Source organism: Somniosus microcephalus, chromosome 5, assembly GCF_052327205.1.
Source record: "Somniosus microcephalus isolate GS21.2 chromosome 5, FLI_Smic_1.0, whole genome shotgun sequence".
Lineage (NCBI taxonomy): Eukaryota > Metazoa > Chordata > Chondrichthyes > Squaliformes > Somniosidae > Somniosus > Somniosus microcephalus.
The window spans coordinates 228,181,074-228,203,317 of NC_140991.1; positions in this window are offsets into that span (position 1 = coordinate 228,181,074).

Below are 22,244 nucleotides of genomic sequence, written 5' to 3' on the forward strand. Positions count from 1 at the left end.
CTTTCCAATTTACTTTCTACATTTTTGTTTTCCAATTGTTCAACATGGAGGAGTACCGATTCATCAGCTGAGGAAGGGTGGTAGGTGGTATTCAGCAGGTTTCCTTGCCCTTAAGCCATGAGACATCATGGGGTCTGGAGTCAATGTTGAGGACTCGCAGGGCCACTCCCTCCCGACTGTATACCACTGTGCCGCCACCTCTGGTGGGTCTGTCCTGCCGGTAGGACAGGACATACCCAGGGATGGTGATGGAGGAGTTTGGGACATTGGCTGAAAGGTATGATTCTGTGAGTATGACTATGTCAGGCTGTTGTGAGACAGCTCTCCCAATTTTGACACACTTCCCCAGATGTTAGTGAGGAGGACTTTGCAGGATTGACTGGGCTGTGTGTGCTGTTGCCGCGTCTAAAGTCAGTGCCGGGTAGTCTGTCCGGTTTTATTCTTATTATTGTTTTCTGTAGCAGTTTGTTACTACTGAGTGAGTTGCTAGGCCATTTAAGAGTCAACCACATTGGGTCTGGAGTCACATATAGGCCAGACCAGATAAGGACAGCATATTTCCTTTCCTAAAGGATATTAGTGATCAGATGGGTTTTTACAGCAATCTGATAGTTTCTTGATCACCATTACTGATACTAGCTTTTTAATCCAGATTTATTTAATTAACTGAATTTAAATTCCCCAGTTGCCATGGTGGGATTTGAACTCCCATACGCTGGATCATTATTCCACACCTCTAAATTACTAGTCCAGTAACATAACCACTATGCTACCGTTCCCACCACTTAAAATACCTGCTAGCACTCATTAAAGAAGCCACACTGCATTTTGGTGGCTGGAGCTTCAACTAACACCCTCTCCTAATTTAGTGCTTAGTCATGGGCATCTTGCTAGGAGTCCCCCTTGGTCTGGATGAGGAATGGGAGGAGGACATGAGGCCAGGCAGAGCATCACCAGCTGTTGCAGGAGAGAGGGACAGGAGGGCAAGAGAGTGAGGTGGTGTCCTTCCCCCCCTGTGGGTACAGGACATCCCTCCTCCTCTGGACCTCCAATACCAGCACCTCCAGTGCTGCATCTGAGAACCTGTGCGCCCTCTCCCTCGGTCCTTGAGCCATCTGATGAGGAGCCCACATATTACTGCTTCATGAAAATTGCATCTAATCAGCACTTGAGTGCTAAACCTACTGCACCTCCAGGCAAATTCAAATTATGGTAATCAGCAATTAGGTCTAAAATTGTGAGCTAAATCCAGACTTTCAAACGGGCTAGTCTTATTAGCACTGCGCCAATTTAGCGCGTTTCACCCTTTGGCCAAAATAACACACATTCTCTTTGAAGTCACATCCAAGCAGGGAGGAGAGGTGGCTGGTTTTAGTGGCATGCCTAGTAGCGAATCACTACCAGGTAGGACAATGTCACCGCCCATGAAAGGGACACAGGGACAGTCAGAATTTAGATAGAGAACCATGAGACACAGCCCTTGGGCCAGAAGCTAAAAATGCAAAAGGTCAGTCATCTGAAAGAAAGATAATTCCAAAAACAAGTAAGTCAGCTCATGAAAGGAACAGGTTAATTATTTGTTCTTGTTTTTGAGGAGGGAAGTGAGAATGAGGTAGTTATGTAGAATTTGCTTTTACTGCTGCTCTGTATATTCACTTGTTATCTGTGAAATAAAGAAGCTTAATTATTTGTACCTGACCTTGTCTAACTTCTGAATATTAGATATCCACTCACAGATCAAATAAAGCATTAGGCGAAATTTCTTTACATATAGAGTGGTAAGAATGAGGAACTCGCTGCCACATGAAGTGCTAGAAGCATTGCCTGAAAGGGTGGTGGAAGAAGATTTAATAGTAACTTTCAAAAGGAAATTGGATATATAGTTAAAAAGGAAAAATTTGCAAGGCTATGGGGAAAGAGCAGGGGAGTGCGACTAATTAGCTAGATCTTTCAGAGAACCGGCACCGGCAAGATAGGCCGAATGGCCTCCTTCTGTGCTATATGAATCTATGGGGGCGATATTGCCAGCACTGGGGAGGCAGGTATGGAGGCGGGACTGCCGGGAAAATGGCAGAATCTGGGGGCGGGTATCCATCCCGCCCCAACCCACCTCTGTGCCATCTTCCCGGGAGGCGGGTACCCGACCCCCGCCGGGTCCCATCTCCTCGAGGCAGGAAGGGGATTAGTGCCAATTAACTGCCTGTTTTGGATAACCCCTATTTGAACCCTAAAGTGTGGGTTTCCCGACGGCTCCGAACCTTGCCAGGGTCAGCAAGGCGAGCCGTGGATCTGTGGGGGTCGAAGGGGCCGAGATGTCCAGTATGCAGGCGTGTGATGGATGTCTGTGTGCAGAGGTGAGTGTGTGAGGTGAGTCTTAAGTGTTTTAAAAGCTTTACTTACCTTTGCTTCTTCCACCAGGCTTCAACCCTTCAGGTCTCGGGAGTCCCTCATCTCACCGGCAGAGAAAGCAGAATGGCCGTGTAGGGGGTGGTGGGTTGGTGCGTGCGCCCAGTCAGTTATGTCCCTGACTGTTGGTGAGTGGTTTGAATCGCTCCCACGCCCCTGGGTTCTAGACACCGGACTTAGGTGCAGGCGGCGATACAGAAAAGTCAAGTAGAAAAGTGGTTTGGTGTAAGAAAACCAAGATTTTATTAAAACAGAAATAAAAACACAGTCTTATGAGAAATCACTGGTAAACAATTACAGGCATAAACAAAATAACTATACTTATACAGGGAATGGGGAACACACAGCACATTGAGGGAAAACAAACTACATTAACAATCCCCTTTATCCTTATCCCACCCCCTATACCAAACTAGATTAAGCTATGAGGGGCCAGGAATTCATACTCACCAATCCAAGGCTTGCTGCCTTAAACGTTGCGAGTTTTGAGGTTTAGTCTCCTGTCCTTTGGGGTGCTCCGTCGCCACGTGGTCTCAGGGCGCGGTGCTGGAGCTGTTGCTGCGGCACACCTTTCCTCTCCTCAGCTACCATCATCGTCTCGTCGCGATGGGTTCTCTTCTTCTTCTCCCTCGGGCGGTCGTCGGCGGTAACATTGCATTGGCAGTCTTTACTGCTTAGATTTTTCTACCCATTCTTAGAACGCCGGTATATTCGTAATATGAATTCTTCCCCAAGCGCCAGCTTATAACTAGGCGCTCGGTCTTTATTAATGTGTCTTTCGCTGCCCTTCTCTGCTCTTGTCGGGTCTCTACCTTATTCTTTGTCTCGTTTCATTTCGCCTTGTTTCCTCTGCCCTCTTTCGTGGCCCGGGTGTCCTGGGTGACTTTGGACTCGGGTCTCGTTCCCCTCTCCTGTGATTGGTATGGATGTCCTTGTCTGTAATGCACCCAATGTGGGGAGCGAGAAGAGAACCCGCCACGAGGCCAGGGCACGAGTACGGGCGGCAGCAGCCCCAGACCAGACAAGAGGTCAGAGTCAAGAGAAGAGCAAGAGTAAGAGAGCGATTGGTACTGATGGGTCTACAATTATATTCCTTCGGAAGGCCCTAATCTGCGCGCCAAATCAGGTCAGTTCATTGTTTAACTTTTGGCGGGCTGTTTTAAATGATTATACCACTCTAAACTAACTGGCTTTAGATGGCCGTTTATCGCATCTGATGGCCTGATGTCTGAGCTGTATTGTCATTAATGCATTTTAATCGGCCTGTCCAGCCTTGGTAGCTTCCTTAAGCTGTTTCCGATTATTTATGCGGACAAACTAATGGCTTTACGCTTAGGCCTAACTGGGTTGATCTGTTCCAATCTGATGAAATGCATATTCAGTGTTTGCTTAACTGTCTGGTTTTTCAAACACAAAGTCCTTTTCACAGAAATGCATTTTAAGTTTTGATTTCCCGAAACTGCCTGTTCTGTGCTATAGAGTCCAGGCTTTTAAAATCTTAGAAGGCTTTTGGTCATGAGGTATGGACGCCATCTTTTGGGTACCCTTTTTAAATTGTCCATGCAGGGTCCCTTTTATTAATAACCTTGGGGGAATGTGGGAATTTTGCGAATCTTACAGCCGCTGCATTCTCAAATGCATCAGCCTTCTGCTCAGGACAGACCTCTAAGTAAACCTATGTCCCAGGTCTCAACTTAGAAGACAGATTGTCAGTGTTTGATAACTTCACAGAGCTCTCAAGCGATGACAATTAAAAAAAAATTGTTTATGGGATGTGGGCGTCGCTGGCAAGACCAGCATTTATTGCCCATCCCAAATTGCCCTTGAGAACATAAGAACATAAGAAATAGGAGCAGGAGTAGGTCAATCGGCCCCTCGAGCCTGCTCCGCCATTCAATAAGATCATGGCTGATCTGATCCTAACCGCCAATCCACTATCACAGAACCATCTCCTGAATCTAACAGAATTAGACACATGAAATAGGAGCAGGATCCGAACCTAGACTTATGTCCAATTTCCTGCCCGCTCCCCGTAACCTTTAATTCCCTTTACTTCTAGGAAACTGTCTATTTCTGTTTTAAATTTATGTAATGATGTAGCTTCTACAGCTTTTTGGGGCAGCATATTCCATGGACCTACCACCCTCTGAGTGAAGTAGTTCTTCCTCATCTCAGTTTTGAAAGAGCAGCCCCTTATTCTAAGTCTATGCCCCCTAGTTCTAGTTTCACCCATCATCGGGAACATCTTCCCCGCATCCACCCGATCCAACCCCTTCACAATCTTATATGTTTCAATAAGATCGCCTCTCATTCTTCTGAACTCCAATGAGTAGAGTCCCAATCTACTCAACCTCTCCTCATATGTCCATCCCCTCATCCCCGGGATTAACCGAGTGAACCTTCTTTGTACTGACTCGAGAGCAAGTATGTCCTTTCTTAAGTATGGACACCAAAACTGTACACAGTATTCCAGGTGCGGTCTCACCAATACCTTGTACAACTGAAGCAATACCTCCCTATATTTATATTCTATCCCCCTAGCAATGAAAGCCAACATTCCATTGGCCTTCTTAATCACTTGCTGCACCTGCATACTAACCTTTTGAGTTTCGTGCACCAGGACCCCCAGATCCCTTTGTACTTCAGTACTTTCCAGTTTCTTGCCATTAAGATAATAACTTGCTCTACGATTTTTCCTGCCAAAGTGCATAATCTCACACTTTCCAGTATTGTATTCCATCTGCCAAATCTCTGCCCACTTACTTAGCCTGTCTATGTCCCGTTGCAGGTTTTTTATGTCCTCCTCACTCACTACTTTCCCTCCCATCTTAGTATCATCTGCAAACTTTGATATGTTACACTCGGTCCCCTCCTCCAAATCGTTAATATAGATTGTAAAGAAGGTGGTGGTAAGCCTCCTTCTTGAACTGCTGCAGTCCGTATGGTGAAGGTGCTCCGACAGTGCTGTTATAAGAACATAAGAACATAAGAAATAGGAGCAGGAGTAGGCCAATCGGCCCCTCGAGCCTGCTCAGCCATTCAATAAGATCATGGCTGATCTGATCCTAACCGCCAATCCACTATCACAGAACCATCTCCTGAATCTAACAGAATTAGACACACAAAATAGGAGCAGGATCAGGCTACACGGCCCCTGGGCCCGCTCTGCTACCCACAGGGCCATGACCAATCCGAACCTAGACTCATGTCCAAATTCCTGCCCGCTCCCCATAACCCTTAATTCCCTTTACTTCTAGGAAACTGTCTATTTCTGTTTTAAATTTATGTAATGATGTAGCTTCTACAGCTTTTTGGGGCAGCATACTCCATGGACCTACCACCCTCTGAGTGAAGTAGTCCCTCCTCATCTCAGTTTTGAAAGAGCAGCCCCTTATTCTAAGACTATGCCCCCTAGTTTTAGTTTCACCCATCATCGGGAACATCCTCCCCGCATCCACCTGATCCAACCCCTTCACAATCTTATATGTTTCAATAAGATCGCCTCTCATTCTTCTGAACTCCAATGAGTAGAGTCCCAATCTACTCAACCTCTCCTCATATGTCCATCCCCTCATCCCCGGGATTAACCGAGTGAACCTTCTTTGTACTGACTCGAGAGCAAGTATGTCCTTTCTTAAGTATGGACACCAAAACTGTACGCAATATTCCAGGTGCGGTCTCACCAATACCTTGTACAACTGAAGCAATACCTCCCTATTTTTATATTCTATCCCCCTAGCAATGAAAGCCAACATTCCATTGGCCTTCTTAATCACTTGCTGCACCTGCATACTAACCTTTTGAGTTTCGTGCACCAGGACCCCCAGACCCCTTTGTACTTCAGTACTTTCAGTTTCTTGCCATTAAGATAATAACTTGCTCTACGATTTTTCCTGCCAAAGTGCATAACCTCACACTTTCCAGTATTGTATCCCATGTGCCAAATCGCTGCCCACTTACTTAGCCTGTCTATGTCCCCTTGCAGGTTTTTTATGTCCTCCTCATTCACTACTTTCCCTCCCATCTTAGTATCATCTGCAAACTTTGATATGTTACACTCGGTCCCCTCCTCCAAATCGTTAATATAGATTGTAAAGAGTTGGGGACCCAGCACTGACCCCTGCGGAACACCACTAGTTACTGATTGCCAGTCTGAGAATGAACCATTTATCCCAACTCTCTGCCTTCTGTTAGATAGCCAATCCTCTATCCATGCCAGAATATTACCCCCAATCCCATGATTTTTTATCTTAAGCAATAATCTTTTGTGTGGCACCTTGTCAAATGCCTTTTGGAAGTCTAAATACACTACGTCCACTGGTTCTCCTTTATCCACCCTGTATGTTACTTCCTCAAAGAACTCCAGCAAATTTGTCAAACATGACTTCCCCTTCATAAAACCATGCTGACTTTGTCCTATTAAATTATGATTATCCAAATGTCCTGTTACTGTCTCCTTAATAATGGACTCCAAAATTTTACCTACCGCAGGTGTTAGGCTAACCTGTCTTTAGTTTCCAGCCTTCTGTCTACTGCCCTTTTTAAATAAGGGTGTTACATTAGCAGTTTTCCAGTCTGCCGGGACCATTGCTGAGTCCAGGGAGTTTTGGAAAATTATTACCAATGCATCTACAATCCCTACCGTCACTTCCCTCAAGCCCCTAGGATGTAAGCCATCAGGTCCAGGTGATTTATCCGCCTTGAGTCCCATTATTTTACCGAGTACCACTTCCTTAGTGATTTTGATCGTGTTTAGCTCCTCCCCCCCTTTAGCCCCCTGTTTGTCCAGTGTTGGGATATTCTTAGTGTCTTCTACTGTAAAGACTGATATAAAATATTCATTCAGTGTTTTTGCCATCTCCATATTTCCCACCATTAATTTCCCGGTCTCATCCGCTAAGGGACCAACATTTACTTTAGCCACCCTTTTTCTTTTTATATAACTATAAAAACTCTTACTATCTGTTTTTATATTTTTTGCTAATTTACTTTCATAATCTATCTTCCCTTTCTTAATCAATCTTTTTGTTATTTTTTGCTGTCTTTTAAAGTTTTCCCAATCCTCTATCCTCCCACGAGATTTGGCTACCTTATATGCCCTTGTTTTCAGTCGAATACTATCCTTAATTTTTTTACTTAGCCACGGATGGCTCGCTTTTCTTTTACACCCTTTTCTTCTCAGTGGAATATATATTTTTTGGAAGTTGTAAAATAACTCCTTAATTTACACCACTGATCATGTATCGTCTTACCCTTTAATCTATTTTCCCAATCCACTCTACTCAATTCCGCTCTCATACCTTCATAGTCTCCTTTATTCAAGCTTAGCATGCTTGTTTGAGATCCAACCTTCTCACCCTCTAATTGAATATGGAATTCAACCATGTTATGGTCACTCATTCCAAGGGGATCCTTTACTAGGACATTTTTAATTAATCCTGTCTCGTTACACAGGACCAGATCTAAGGTTGCTTGCCCCCTGGTCGGTTCAGTTACATACTGCTCAAGAAACCCATCCCTAATACACTCAATTAACTCATCCTCAAGGCAGCCCTGCCCAATTTGATTTGTCCAATTAATATGATAGTTAAAATCCCCCATAATTATAGATGTTCCCTTATTACAAGCCTCAACTATTTCCTGATTGATACTTCGTCCAACAGAGTTGCCACTGTTCGGAGTCCTATAGACTACGCCCACGAGTGTTTTTTTCCCTTTATTATTCCTTACCTCCACCCAAACTGTTTCATTATCCTGATCTTTTGACGCAATATCATTTCTCTGTATTACAGTGATTCCTTCCTTTATTAACATAGCCACCCCACCTCCCCTTCCTTCCTGCCTGTCCTTCCTGATCGTTAAATAACCTGGTATGTTTAATTCCCAGGCATTGTCACCCTGCAGCCATGTTTCTGTAATGGCCACAAGATCATACCCATATGTAGTTATTTGTGCCATTAACTCATCTATTTTGTTACGAATGCTACGTGCATTCAGATAGAGAACTTTCAAAGATGTTTTGTGACACTTAGTTCCTGCTTTTGCCCTTTTTATTACTTTACCTTTTACTCCATACCTTCTGCCCCTTCCTGACACGCTCTGGTTTTTAATTTCCCCACTGCTACCTAAGTCTATGACCTTCTCTGTTGTCATTTTTATTATTTGCTTTCTAGGAACCTCCCCCCCACTAGTTAGTTTAAAGCCCTCTCTACAGCCCTAGTTATATGATCCGCCAGGACTCTAGTCCCAGCACTGGCCAAGTGAAGCCTGTCCCAACGGAACAGCTCCCTCCTGCCCCAGTACTGGTGCCAGTGTCCCAGGAAGCAAAACCCTTTTCTCCCACACCAGTCTTTGAGCCACTCATTTAACTCTCTAATTTTATTTGTCCTAGCCAAATTCGCTCATGGCTCAGGTAATAATCCAGAGATTATTACCCTTGTGGTTCTGCTTTTTAATTTGGCCCCTAGCTGCTCAAACTCCCTCAGCAGAACCTCCTTCCTTGTCCTATCTATGTCACTGGTACCAACATGGACCATGACAACTGGATCCTCCCCCTCCCACTCCAAGTTTCTCTCCAGTCCAGAGGAGATGTCCTTAACCCTGGCACCGGGCAGGCAACACAGCCTTCGGGACTCTCGCTCTCGGCTGCAAAGAACTCTATCTATCCCCTTAACGATACTATCCCCTACCACTACAACATTTCTTTTAACTCCCCCCACTTGAATGCCCCCCCGCTCCACGGTGCTGTGGCTAGTTTGCTCATCCTCCCCGCAGTCCCTGTTCCCATCCTCACAGGGAGTAAGAGCCTCGAACCTGTTGGACAAGTGCAAGGGCTGCGGCTCCTCCAACACTACCTCCTGGATCCCCGTACCTGCCTCACTTCTAGTCACACCATCCTGACCCTGGCCACGGACTACATCTGAATTAATTAATCTAATTGGTGTGAATACCTCGTGATACACAGAGTCCAGGTAACTCTCCCCCTCCCTGATGTGTCTCAGCGTTTGAAGCTCGGACTCCAGCTCTTCAACACGGAGCCGGAATTCCTCGAGCAGCCAACACTTACTGCAAATGTGATCACCGTGAGCATCAATGGTGTCCACCAGCTCCCACATATTGCAGCAGCAACACATCACCTGATCTCCCATTCTATGTAATTAATTAAATTTATTAAATTTATTAATATTATTCTTAAATACCCTCTGCCCCGATTCTAGATGGTGAATATCACACCTTAGAAACTATAAACCAAAGAGATTTAAGCTTAAAAAGGGAGAAATACTTACCAACCAATCACTTACCCGCTTTCTGGTGACGTCACACTTGGATTACTTTTTACCTCTCTCCTTCCCTCCGAGTTCCCAGACTGGAGATTAGGTAGGGAATTCCAGGATTTTGGCCCAGCAACAATTAATGATCAGCAATATACTTCTAAGTCAGGATGGTGTGCGAATTGGAGGGGAACTTGGAGGTTATGGTGTTCCCATGCGCCTGCTGCCCTTGTCCTTTTAGGTGGGAGAGGTCGTGGGTTTGGGAGGTGCTGCCGAAGAAACCTTGGCAAGTTGCTGTAGTGCATCTTGTAGATGGTACACACTGCAGCCACGGTACGCTGGTGGTGGAGGGAGTGAATGTTTAAGGTGCCAATCAAGTGGGCTGCTTTGTCCTGGATGGTGTCGAACTTCTTGGTGTTGTTGGAGCTGCACTTATCCAGGCAAGTTGAGAGTATTCCATCACACTCCTTACTTGTGCCTTGTAGATGGTGGAAAGGTGAGTCAGGAGGTGAGACACTTTCCGCTGAATACCTAGCATCTGACCTGCTCTTGTTGCCACAGTATTTATGTGGCTGGTCCAGTTAAGTTTCTGGTCAATGGTGGCCCCAGGATGTTGATGGTGGGGGATTCGGCGATGGTATTGCCATTGAATGTCAAGGGGCGGTGGTTAGACTCTCGCTTGTTGGAGATAGTCATTGCCTGGCACTTCTGTGGCGCGAATGTTACATGCCACTTATCAGCCTAAGCCTGAACATCGTCCAGGTCTTTTTGCATGCGGACATGGACTGCTTCATTATCTGAGGAGTTGTGATTGGCACTGAACACTGCAGTATCAGCGAACACCCCCATTTCTGGCCTTATGTTGGAGGGAAGGTCATTGATGAAGCAGCTGAAGATGGTTGGGCCTAGGACACTGCCCTGAGGAACTCCTGCAGCGATGTCCTGGGGCTGTGGTGATTGACCTCCAACTACCACAACCATCTTCCTTTGTGCTAGGTATGACTCCAGCCAGCGGAGAGTTTTCCCCGATTCCCATTGACTTCAGTTTTACAAGGGCTCCTTGATCACACTCAGTCAAATGCGGCCTTGATGTCAAGGACAGTCACTCTCACCTCACCTCTGGAATTCAGCTCCTTTGTCCATGTTTGGACCAAGGCTGTAATGAGGTCAGGAGCTGAGTCGTCTTGGCGGAACCCAAACTGGGCATCAGTGAGCAGGTTATTGGTGAGTAAGTGCCACTTGATAGCACTGTCATTGACACCTTCCATCACTTTGCTGATGATTGAGAGTAGACTGATGGGGCGGTAAATGGCCGGATTGGATTTGCCCTGCTTTTTGTGGACAGGACATACCTGGACAGTTTTCCACATTGTCGGACAGATGCCAGTGTTGTAGCTGTACTGGAACAGCTTGGCTAGAGGCGCGGCTAGTTCTGGAGCACAAGTCTTCAGCACGATAGCCAGGATGTTGTCAGGGCCCATTGCCATTGCTGTATCCAATGCGCTGAGCCTTTTCTTGATATCATGTGGAATGAATCGAATTGGCTGAAGACTGGCTTCTGTGATGGTGGGGACCTCAGGAGTAGGCCAAAATGGATCATCCACTCGGTACTTCTGCCTGAAGATTGTTGCAAACGCTTCAGCCTTGTCTTTTGCACTCATATGCTGTGCTTCAACATCATTTAGGATGAGAATATTCATGGAGCCTCCTCCTCCCGTTAGTTGTTTAATGGTCCACCACCATTCACGACTGGATGTGGCAGGACTGTAGGTCTTTGATCTGATCTGTTGATTGTGGGATCGGTCAGCCCTGTCTATAGCATGCTGCTTCCACTTTTTAGCATGCATGTAATCCTGTGTTGCAGCTTCCCCAGGTTGGCACCTCATTTTAAGGTACGCCATGTGCTGCTCCTGGCATGCTCTTCCACACTCCTTATTGAACCAGGGTTGGTCCCCTGAATTTTTACTTATTTTTTATCTACACCTTTATTTTGGCCCTTTCCCGCCCCTTTTTTTCTCTCCCACATGGCAGCTGTCTCCCATTCTACCAGCGTATTTCACACCTAATCTAGAGCCGTCTTTTGTCTCCACTAGTCCTATCACCATCTCGCCTCATTTTGAATACCTCTTAATGTCTCTTCACTTCTCTTTTGTTCTCTCCCAGCCTGGCCTTTTAATCTATTTCATTTCCTGTGCTTTTTCAGTCTTGACAAAGGGTTTGACCCGAAACATTGACTCTATTGTCTCTCCACGGATGTTGCCTGGCCTGCTGAGTTTTTCCAGCATTTTCTGTTGTTATTTTGGTCCCCTGGCTTGATGGTAATGGTAGAGTGAGGGATATGTCAGGCCATGAGGTTACAGATTGTGGTGGAATACAATTCTGCTGCTGCTGATGGCCCACATCACCTCATGGATGCCCAGTTTTGAGCTGCTAGATCTGTTCTGAATCTATGGTAGTGCCACACAACATGATGGAGGGTGTCCTCAGTGTGAAGACGGGACTTCATCTCCACAATGACTGTGCGGTGGTCACTACTACCAATACTGTCATGGTGTACTGCGACAGGTAGATTGGTGAGGATGAGGTCAAGTAGGTTTTTCCCTCTTGACAGATGAAACGTCACTCGCTGACGTCACCAATAACCTGCTTTCCCTTAATCAGCCTGCTAAGCCCACTGGGCGGGCTTAAAAAGGTCAATCAAGGGAAAATAGCATGGGTTGGCCGGACGTCGATGGAGGCGGGACTAAAACCCAACAAGCAGCTTTCCCACCTGCATCACGTCCCCATTGGCAAAATCACCCCCAGAGATTCTATGCATTTAAGTGGAGGCTTGATGCATACATGAGGGAGAAGGGAACTGAGGGATACAGGGGGAGGAGACGTGCATGATGGAATGGGACAATTAGAGTGGGAGGAGGCTCATATGGAGTATAAACACTTGCATAGGCCAGTTGGGCTGAATGGCCTGTTTCTATGCTGTTGATTCTATGTAATTCAATCCATCAACTGCATCGCATGTTGTGGGCCTGTGAGCGAGTCTGACAGCTGCAGTTTGAAAAGCTAACAACTCCCTCAGCAAACATTATAAAATTATAATTCAATTCCTCTCCCAGCTACAGATAGCATGAAGTTAATTAATTTGTCTATGAGAAGGCACGTCAACAGGTCAATTAATAGGCCTAAGAGACTGTAAATTGCTTCATTTGGCAAAGCGCAGCTTGTGTTCTTTTCTCTTAGCACTCAACCATTAAGAGAACTTAGAAAATTTTGTAAAGAAATATATATTGATGTCTTTCTCATAAAATCATTATGAAAAATGTGGCGATTTATTTTAATATTTAAATAAGAAAGAGCTTGAATCTAGGCACAAACACAATGTAAGCAAAATGTATAGACTGTAAGCCAGAGAAGGAGGAAAAATTATAGCACAAGTCAAATTGGGCTGCTTTTGTGCAAAGTACAGTGGCTGTTTAAAGAGCAGTAGAAGTAAAGGCATATATCCTCGCTTGTTCTGTTAAATGGGGAATTTGGGCAAAAAGAACCTAAAGAAAGGGAGCAGTGATCAAAGAAACAGATGCACATCACATACAGTTACATTTATTTAATTTAATTCACACATAGGGTAATAACAACGGCCCAAATATTAGCCCGGAGGCAGGAAAGGAGTGGGGGGACCGTTTTGCGGTCAGGAAACCTGGAAGAACAGGTTTCCCTCGGGTCCTGCTGAATATAATGGCAGGACCTGATTAACATATTTTGTCCCTGTTTTGTGGCCACAGCCTGGCGGACACGTAGACCTTCAGCACCAGGCTGCAGCCAGGGAGAGGAGAGAAGGGAGGGAAGGATTGGAAAGGTCGGATGTTGTGGGGAGATTGGAGGCATCAGGGGGCCATGAGAGAACATGAGTTAAAAATAGAATGAATGTTAAAATCCATCAGCCTCATTATAATATTTAAATAATAAACCCACCTCCTGCGAGTGGATTGGTCGCCCACCCCTCATCCCATTGCCGTTAAGACCGGAATTGGGCGGGTTCAAGACAGGTTGGGTTTGAATTTTAACCTCCGATCCGGCCCCAACACAACCGTTTTTGGGAGTTAAGATTCAGACCAATGTCTTTGCTAGAAATTTTCTGTTGGCTCTAGATATTCTCTCCCATAAGTGGCTCTCACCCCATCTCTTACAATCAGGAGTTTATCTTTACTGCCCAATATCTAGTCATACAATAGTGTCACTCAGGTTTGTAACAATGAAACCTGTTGGTTATATGAACTGGAAACAGTAATCCCGCACATTTGGCTTCTCTGATCTTCCATAAGGGGAGCTGATTAATAGTTCAGTGAGATACAAATGAACATAAATCAACAAACTTTTGTTTTACAAGTGAAAATAGCAGATTTCACAGTGCTTCAACTTAATTTCATTATCACTCCTTGTAACAAAGATAATAATAAAACACAACACAATATTGGGCTGGATTTTGCCAATGGGGAGCTTTTGGAGGCGGGACTCCCACTTGTCGGGTTTCAGTCCCGCCTCCAATAACTTCTAGCCAACCTACGCTATTTTCCCTTGATTGACCTTGTTAAGCCCGCCCAGCGGGCAATTAAGGGAAAGCCAGTTACAGAGAACTTCAACGTATGACGTTTCATTTGTCAAATTGACAGATGAATTGTCATCGTTTGACAGCTCTGTGAAGCTGTCAAGCAGTGACATTCTCTGTAGTTTGATGAGTTCTTGAATTCAAGACCTCATCAAACCCCTTTTATTTGTAGAAATTAGATGGTTGCTGCATTTGAGAATGCAACGGCCATCTGTCATCTCTACTGCGGAGGTGCGAGACTCCGTATACCCACCGACTGAAGCCTGCGGGAAGAAACAAAGGTAAGTACACTTTTTCTAACAATTTGCACTTATCTCAGATACTTACCTCTCCACACTTGCACCCATCACTCACCTCCACGGCACACCTTTGGACCTCTCTGACCCCCGCAGACCCATTACTCGCCTCAGTGACCCTGGTGGGTTTCGGAGCCTTTGGGAAGCCCGCACATGTGTGGGCAAAATGGGGATAATCCTGTTTTCTGCCTGTTAATTATCTGTTAACAGGCAGTTAACTGGCTGTAATCCCTTCCCACCTCCAAGGAGACAGGTCCCAGTGTGGGACGACTACCCACCTCCTGGCAAGATGGCATGGGGGTGGGTTAGGGGCGGGTTGGGCACCTGCCCCCAAATTCTGCCATTTTCCCGGCAGTCCCGCTTCCAAACCCGCCTCCCCAGGGCTGGCAAAATCCAGCCCAATGTCCCTGTTAATGGGGCAAAATTAACTTTTCTGAACTAGTTTTTCTCTTGACCTGTTTGGCTCTATCTTAACAATGACTTAATCCTGTTTCTCTCTTTGAAATGGCTGTTTGGAATGGCTATCTGCTTCTGTCTTTTGTCTTCCTAAAGTCAGCAGTTTGAAATCTGACTCTCTCCCTGTTTGGAGGTTGGCCAGTAGGGTTGCCAATAAACCTGGCTACTGTCTCCTTGGCTGGGGGCCTCCAGAAACTATCTCCTGTTGTGCCCAAATATAATAGATGTGGGCAATCACAAGGATGTCCAAACAAACTTCCATTGTTGCAAGTAATCTGGATAGGCGCGTCATCTAAATTCTAATGCACATCTCTCAGAATTGATGCTCTGTGAATATAACTGCTTAAGAGCTACATTTGACATGTCATTATTTTAATAATATAAATAATACCAAGCCTCTTCCATAACCAAATGGCCAGAAATCCCGAAACATAACATTCTTCACATATGCAAATTATTACAAAACGCCAGTACAGCTGTTTACATAGAAAGAAGCAATCAATTCTATCACATGTAAATTTTGATATAGTGCAGTTATGCTGTTCCAACCCATTGAATAAATGGGCTGGAATTTGCTGAAAAAGTAATGGCATGTGAATGATGCACACTGTTACTAATGTGCAAATCGGGCAGCAATTTGTGGCGAGGAAGAGATACCCCTTTAATTACAAATTGCCACAAGTTGCTGGATGACTTGTACCACGCCTTCATTATTTTTGATGAAAATGGCATCTTGCCCTTAACCTCCCTATGAGTTTCATGAAATTGCTGAATTTGCACATTAATTGCCCATTAAACCTGCTATAGAAAATTAAGTCTAGTAATTAGTAGCATAAGTACCATTTTAATGATGTGATAATTTTTAATGAATGCCAATCAGCCTCTCTGGCCCAGAAACAATTATAAGTGTGGACACACATTCCTTCAGGTAGTGAATTGTTGTTGGAGATTTTAAAAATGACAAATCTGTGGGCAAAAATAAAATTGAGTTAAAGAGTACAGGAAAAAGTCTAACTAATTGGATACGCCATGAGATGCCCCGCTACAGAAAATTCCAGCACAATATGATTCAACAATGTTTGTCACATTATCATATTTCAGTCAATCAGATATGACACAGTATCATTTAAGGAAAGATAAGTGGTAGATAGGGAAACAATTTTGGTTTGAACAGTATTTATGGGGTGCAAAACAACACAGAGATTCAGATTAGATCATAAACCACATGAACAAAGCTGAAGTGGTTTGTACAGTCCTTTGGCACAGCAATGGGTGGTGCAGTGGGTTATAATGCAGTTCTTTCACCTTTAATGCCTATGTTTCAAAGTGGCTCAGATTGATTGGATAAAATTCTTCTCCTATGTGAAAGAGGTTTGGGTAGTCTCAATATATTTCCCCATGGCTCTTGGGTCACAGCATGGAACTGCTCAAATTTTGGGAAAATTATTATTACTTTGCCAATCTCACTCAAACAGATCATGTGGAAATATAAATCATCTCACTGGTGAGGTTGAGGTGCTCTTCTATAGTTGGCATTAAGGCATATTGTTGGCAAAGGGTAGATCAGTGGTACTTTTTACATGGCCTGCAGGATGCCGACAGCACTTGCAAGCTTTTGCTGCAATTCTTGTCCCAGTCCTGCATTTTCCACATCAATCGCTGTTTTGATGCTGCCAATCAGCTGCTAATGATACAAATCCCACCCCCCATTGGAGTTGCCAGAGCCAGCTTTAGGCACCCACAAATTCTGCAAGTCGCAAAGACATCCTGTAGCGGAGATGGGAGAGGGGTGAAATCAGAAAAAATGTGGCAAGTAAATGCAGCAGTCTTGCACTTCCTTTAGCATCTTGCCATTTATTAAATGCTATTTTATTTTTAGAACGTTTCCTGCCTCAGGACTTTGCAATGACCCAAAGAGTCCCCCCGTCCAGACAGCTTGTACCAGCAGGCAGAGGTTCCAAAGGATGTAGGGAAACAATGGCTGCAGATTTCTACTACATCAGCAATAATAAATGATTATATATAACGTAACAATTTGTGGTTCATGTTGTGTATGTACCTTTAAGAGAAGAACTGATTCTATACTGCAGTACCGGCAGTGACCACCCCTGTATATAAAGCCATAGCAGGCTTCTGTACTTCAGTCTTGAATTACTCTCTGTTCAGTAAATACCTGTTTTATTGTTCTCCTGCAGTCTGAGTATTATTGATCCTCGGACACTACACTGGCGACGGGCAGGTTTGAACTCACCTGCAGTACTGCATCACCTCACAGGGATCTTTTCCCTGAAGAGAAGCTTCTTGGAGGTCGAAGTCAGAACGGCGGGCGTCGACCGCGGGCAACCGCCCAGGGATCCATTGGAGAGTTGCAGGGGAGGCTGTGGAGAGCTGGGCCTGGCTCCCCAGTCGAGGTGTTCCAGCAAGTCGTGCTAGTAGCAGGTAGTGCGCTGACCCTTCCGGACTGCGGCGGGCTCGGGCTCGATCGAGCGGCTCTGCAAAGGGGCCGTGCAGCGTCGTCGGGAGTAAGAGAGAGAGAGAGGGTGGAGCGCACAGGGCGCGGTCGGTGCTCAAGAACAGGGCAGCGTGGAGAGGATAGAATGCAGGGAAGGAAAAGTGAGACGCGCCGAAGCCGCGGGTCGCCGCCATTACCCTGTAGAACGCTAGGAGCAGCGTGGCAGCAAGGGGAAGAAGGAAAAGCGCGGGAGATGCCATTTTATTCCATTGGGGAAGAAGGAAAAGCGTGGGAGGCGCCATTTTATTGCATTGGGGAAGAAGAAAAAGCACGGGAGGTGCCATTTTAAATCACCCAAGATGCCGAAGAGTGGCAGTATCACTGCTTTCGACAATGAGGTAGAAGACTGGACCACGTATGTGAAAAGAATTGAAGTGGACTGCAATGCCAATGAGGTGGCCAATGGAAAGAAGGCGTCGGTATTATTAAATTTGATGGGCACGAGAATGTACGGCCTATTGCGGAATTTAATTACCCCAGCTAAACCAATGGAGAAAAGTTTTGAAGAGATTGTTAATATCTTACAGGAACACATAAACCCTACACCGCTGCTGATAGCAGAAAGATTCAAGTTCCGTAAAAGAAACCAGCACAAAGATGAGAACAATGCTGACTATCTTACGGAACTACACAAGTTATCGAAGCACTGCCAGTTCGGAGCAGGACTGGCAGACCCCTTATGGGATAAGTTTGTCTGCGGGCTCCAGAGTGAAGGAACCCAGAAATGACTACTTTCGGAAAAGGACCTGACGCTAGAACAGGCTTTCAGCATGGCAGTATCCTACGAAGCAGCAGCACGGGGAGCTGCGGAAATACAACAGAAACCACAAGAATACAGCGCTAACAAAATGGCGTATGGAGCAGAAAAGTGCTATCGCTGCGGCAGAACAACCCATGATCAGAAGGACTGCTGGTTTAAGGACAAAGTTTGCAGGCAATGCGGGAAAATGGAACATATAGCAAGAGTCTGCAGGTCGGGAAAGAAAACCAACACTACAAGAACTACTAAGGAAAAGTACAAGAAAGTAAAAAAAATGACAGAGAGTAGTTCAGAAGATCAGGAGAGTGATAATGACTCCAGGAGCAGGAGACTAAGTTGTCTAAAGTTACACAACGTGATCGCAAAGGAGGATCACCGAACCATTTGGGTCACCCTCATGATAGCAGGGTCCCAAGTAAAGATGGAATTGGATACAGGATCAGCCCTAACTGTCATGAATCGACGAGACTATGAGCGGCTATTCTCACACATACCCTTGAAGGACACATCCATTGTATTGAAGACATACATGGGGCAAAAAGTCTACCCCAGAGGAAAAATAAGGGTGCCAGTTGAATACAACGGCAAGGAAACACAGAAACTGTATCTATATATATTACCGAATGGAGGACCACCACTATTGGGACGTGAATGGATCCAAAAAATACAATTGGATTGGCATTCCATTCAGGCGCTAACTGTGACTGATAAAAAGGATGACGATGTCACACCTGGACGACTGTCAAAAATTCTAACTGACGCGAAAGAGGTGTTCCAACAAGGACTTGGGACTATAAAAGGAGTAATGGCAACGATAAAAATCGAAGATAACGCAAACCCAAAATTTTTTAAGGCCAGACCGGTACCTTACGCGATCCGCCCAGCCGTTGAAGCAGAGCTGGAGAGGCTGGAGCGTTCGGGTGTGCTGTCCAAGGTGGACTGGAGCGTGTGGGCCACACGCATCGATCCTGTAATGAAGAAATCATTGAGCAGCACGCCTGGGGAACCGAAGAAGGTTTGCATCTGTGGGGACATCAGGGTAACTGTGAACCCAGTCCTGCACACAGTACAATATCCACTTCCACGGATAGAAGATATTTTCGCCTCACTATCTGGAGGGAAACGCTTTACAGAGATTGATATGGCCCAAGCGTATCTACAAATGGAGGTGGAAGAAGCATCTAGGAAATACCTCACGATAAACACTCACAAAGGCCTTTACCAGTACAATCAACTGGTATTCGGGGTAGCATCAGCCCCAGCTATTTGGCAGAGGGCAATGGAACAAGTCCTGCAAGGGATCCGGGGGACCCAGTGTTATTTGGACGACATCCTGGTTACGGGCGAAAATGACAGTGAACACCTTGCCAACCTGGAGCAGGTGCTCACGAGATTACAGGAATATGGGCTACGAGCCAGCCGCTCCAAATGCGAGTTCTTCAGGAGACAAATCTCGTATTGTGGCCACATGATTGATGAGGAAGGGTTGCATAAGTCGCCGGACAAGATTGAGGCTGTAGTCAAGGCTCCAGCACCGGAAAATGTGTCGCAACTGAGGTCGTTCCTCGGGTTGGTGAACTACTAACATAAGTTCTTGCCGAATTTATCTACAATTCTGCACCCACTGAACACCCTACTGCAAACTGGAGTAACATGATAATGGAGTGATGAGTGTAAGCGTGCCTTTCAGAAATGTAAATGCCTAATCACTTCAAAAGAAGTATTGGCCCACTACAATCCAACACCACCGATTCGGTTAGCATGTGATGCGTCTCCCTATGGCATCGGAGCGGTGCTGTCACACAAATTCCTTGACGGTTCAGAGAGGCCAATAGCCTTTGTGTCGCGCTCGCTAACCTCAGCCGAGCGTAACTATGCCCAGATTGACAGGGAGGCCCTCAGCCTGGTGTGGGGGGTGAAGAAGTTCAATCACTATCTGCACAAGCAGAAATTCACCCTACTGACTGATCATCAGCCCCTGGTCTCCATTTTTAACCTAAAAAAAGGGCGTTCCGGTGATGACGGCGCAACGGCTGCAAAGATGGTCACTTTTTCTAGGGGCACATCAGTACGACATAGAGTACAAGGGTACGAAACAGCATGGAAACGCTGATGGGCTGTCGCGCCTACCGTTGCCTACGGTAGAGGAAGCACCTGTAGTGGACCCTGTTGAGATATTCTATGCGACCATAGTCGAATGTCTACCTGTTACAAACTCAAGTATAGAGAAGGAAACCCGAAATGACCCGATACTATCTCGGGTCTATGATTTGACGGTGAAGGGATGGCCAGCACATGGCGACTCACTGTTGCCAGCATTCTCGCCAAGGAGAGAACAGCTGTCAGTGTGCCGGGGGACCTTGATGTGTGGATCACGAGTGGTAATTCCACCCAAGTTGAGCGATAGAGTGCTCAATGAGCTTCATGAGGGTCATCTGGGAGGGGTAAAAATGAAGAGCCAAGCCAGGGCGTTTGTGTGGTGGCCGGGAATCGATAAAGAAATCGAGGATATGACCAAGAGATGCACAGGATGCCAGAAGGTCCAAAACGCTCCACCACAGGCCCCGCTACATCCATGGGAGTGGCCCTCATCTCCATGGCAATGGGTACACATTGAGTTTGCTGGTCCATTTATGGACTCAATGTTCCTAATCGCTGTGGACGCCCATTCAAAATGGCCAGAGGTCATCAAAATGTCCTCCACCACCATGGAGAAAACTATTGCAGTCCTACGGGCCATCTTCGCCAGGAATGGCTTGCCAGAACAGATTTGCTCCGACAATGGGCCACAGTTTGTGTCCGAGGATTTCCGGAGGTTTCTGAGGAATAATGGGGTGAAACATTACACATCTGCCCCATATCATCCAGCCACAAATGGATTGGCTGAGAGGTTTGCTCAGTCCTTTAAAAAGGCCATAAAGGCAATGCATAATGACGACATACCACTACAACACAAGGTGGATAATTTCTTGTTTGCTTACCGGAATGCGACACATGCAGTCACCAACCAAACTCCAGCCATAATGTTCTTCAATCGAAGGCTAAGATGTCGCCTGGATTTGCTCAAACCAAACATAAGGCGAGACGTTGAGGATAAGCAATTCCAGCACATAAATGAGAAGCCAACCAGAAGCTTCAAGATAGGGCAACCAGTCTTGGCCCGCGACTACCGAACAGAAAAATGGCAGCCAGGAACGATATGCACACAGCAGGGACCACTAATGTACACAGTGGACGTTGGAGAGAGCATCGTGAGACGCCATGCTGACCAGGTTCTAGAGTCACAGGAACAAGCCAAACCCATACCACGAGCAGGTGCACCTGGTAATCAACCCGAAGTACAGATTGCGTCTACCTCAGAAGCAGTGGTATTGGAAGCTGACGAACCAACCAATGACAATGAGCCAGAATCAACTCCGCTGCAAGAACAGGATACTCGAGAAAGGCGTTATCCAGTCAGGATCAGGAAGCCTCCTCAAAGGCTGAACTTATAAATGATTATTTCAGTTGATGTATATAGTACAGAGAAAATTGTAATTGTAATTAGTTATTATTTAGTTGTTAAATGAATGTTATGTGCTGTTTATCTAAAAGGGGAGGAATTGTTGTGTATGTACCTTTAAGAGAAGAACTGATTCTATACTGCAGTACCGGCAGTGACCACCCCTGTATATAAAGCCATAGCAGGCTTCTGTACTTCAGTCTTGAATTACTCTCTGTTCAGTAAATACCTGTTTTATTGTTCTCCTGCAGTCTGAGTATTATTGATCCTCGGACACTACAGTTCAGTACCATGGATTAACAATTCAATTTTTGCTTTAATTTTTTAATCTGGGTGGAATAGGATATATTGCAGATTGCAGATCTACATTATTTGATTCTTACATTTGTCATTTCTGACCCTGAATTTTTTTAAGCTGACTTTATAATTTTCTTGCTG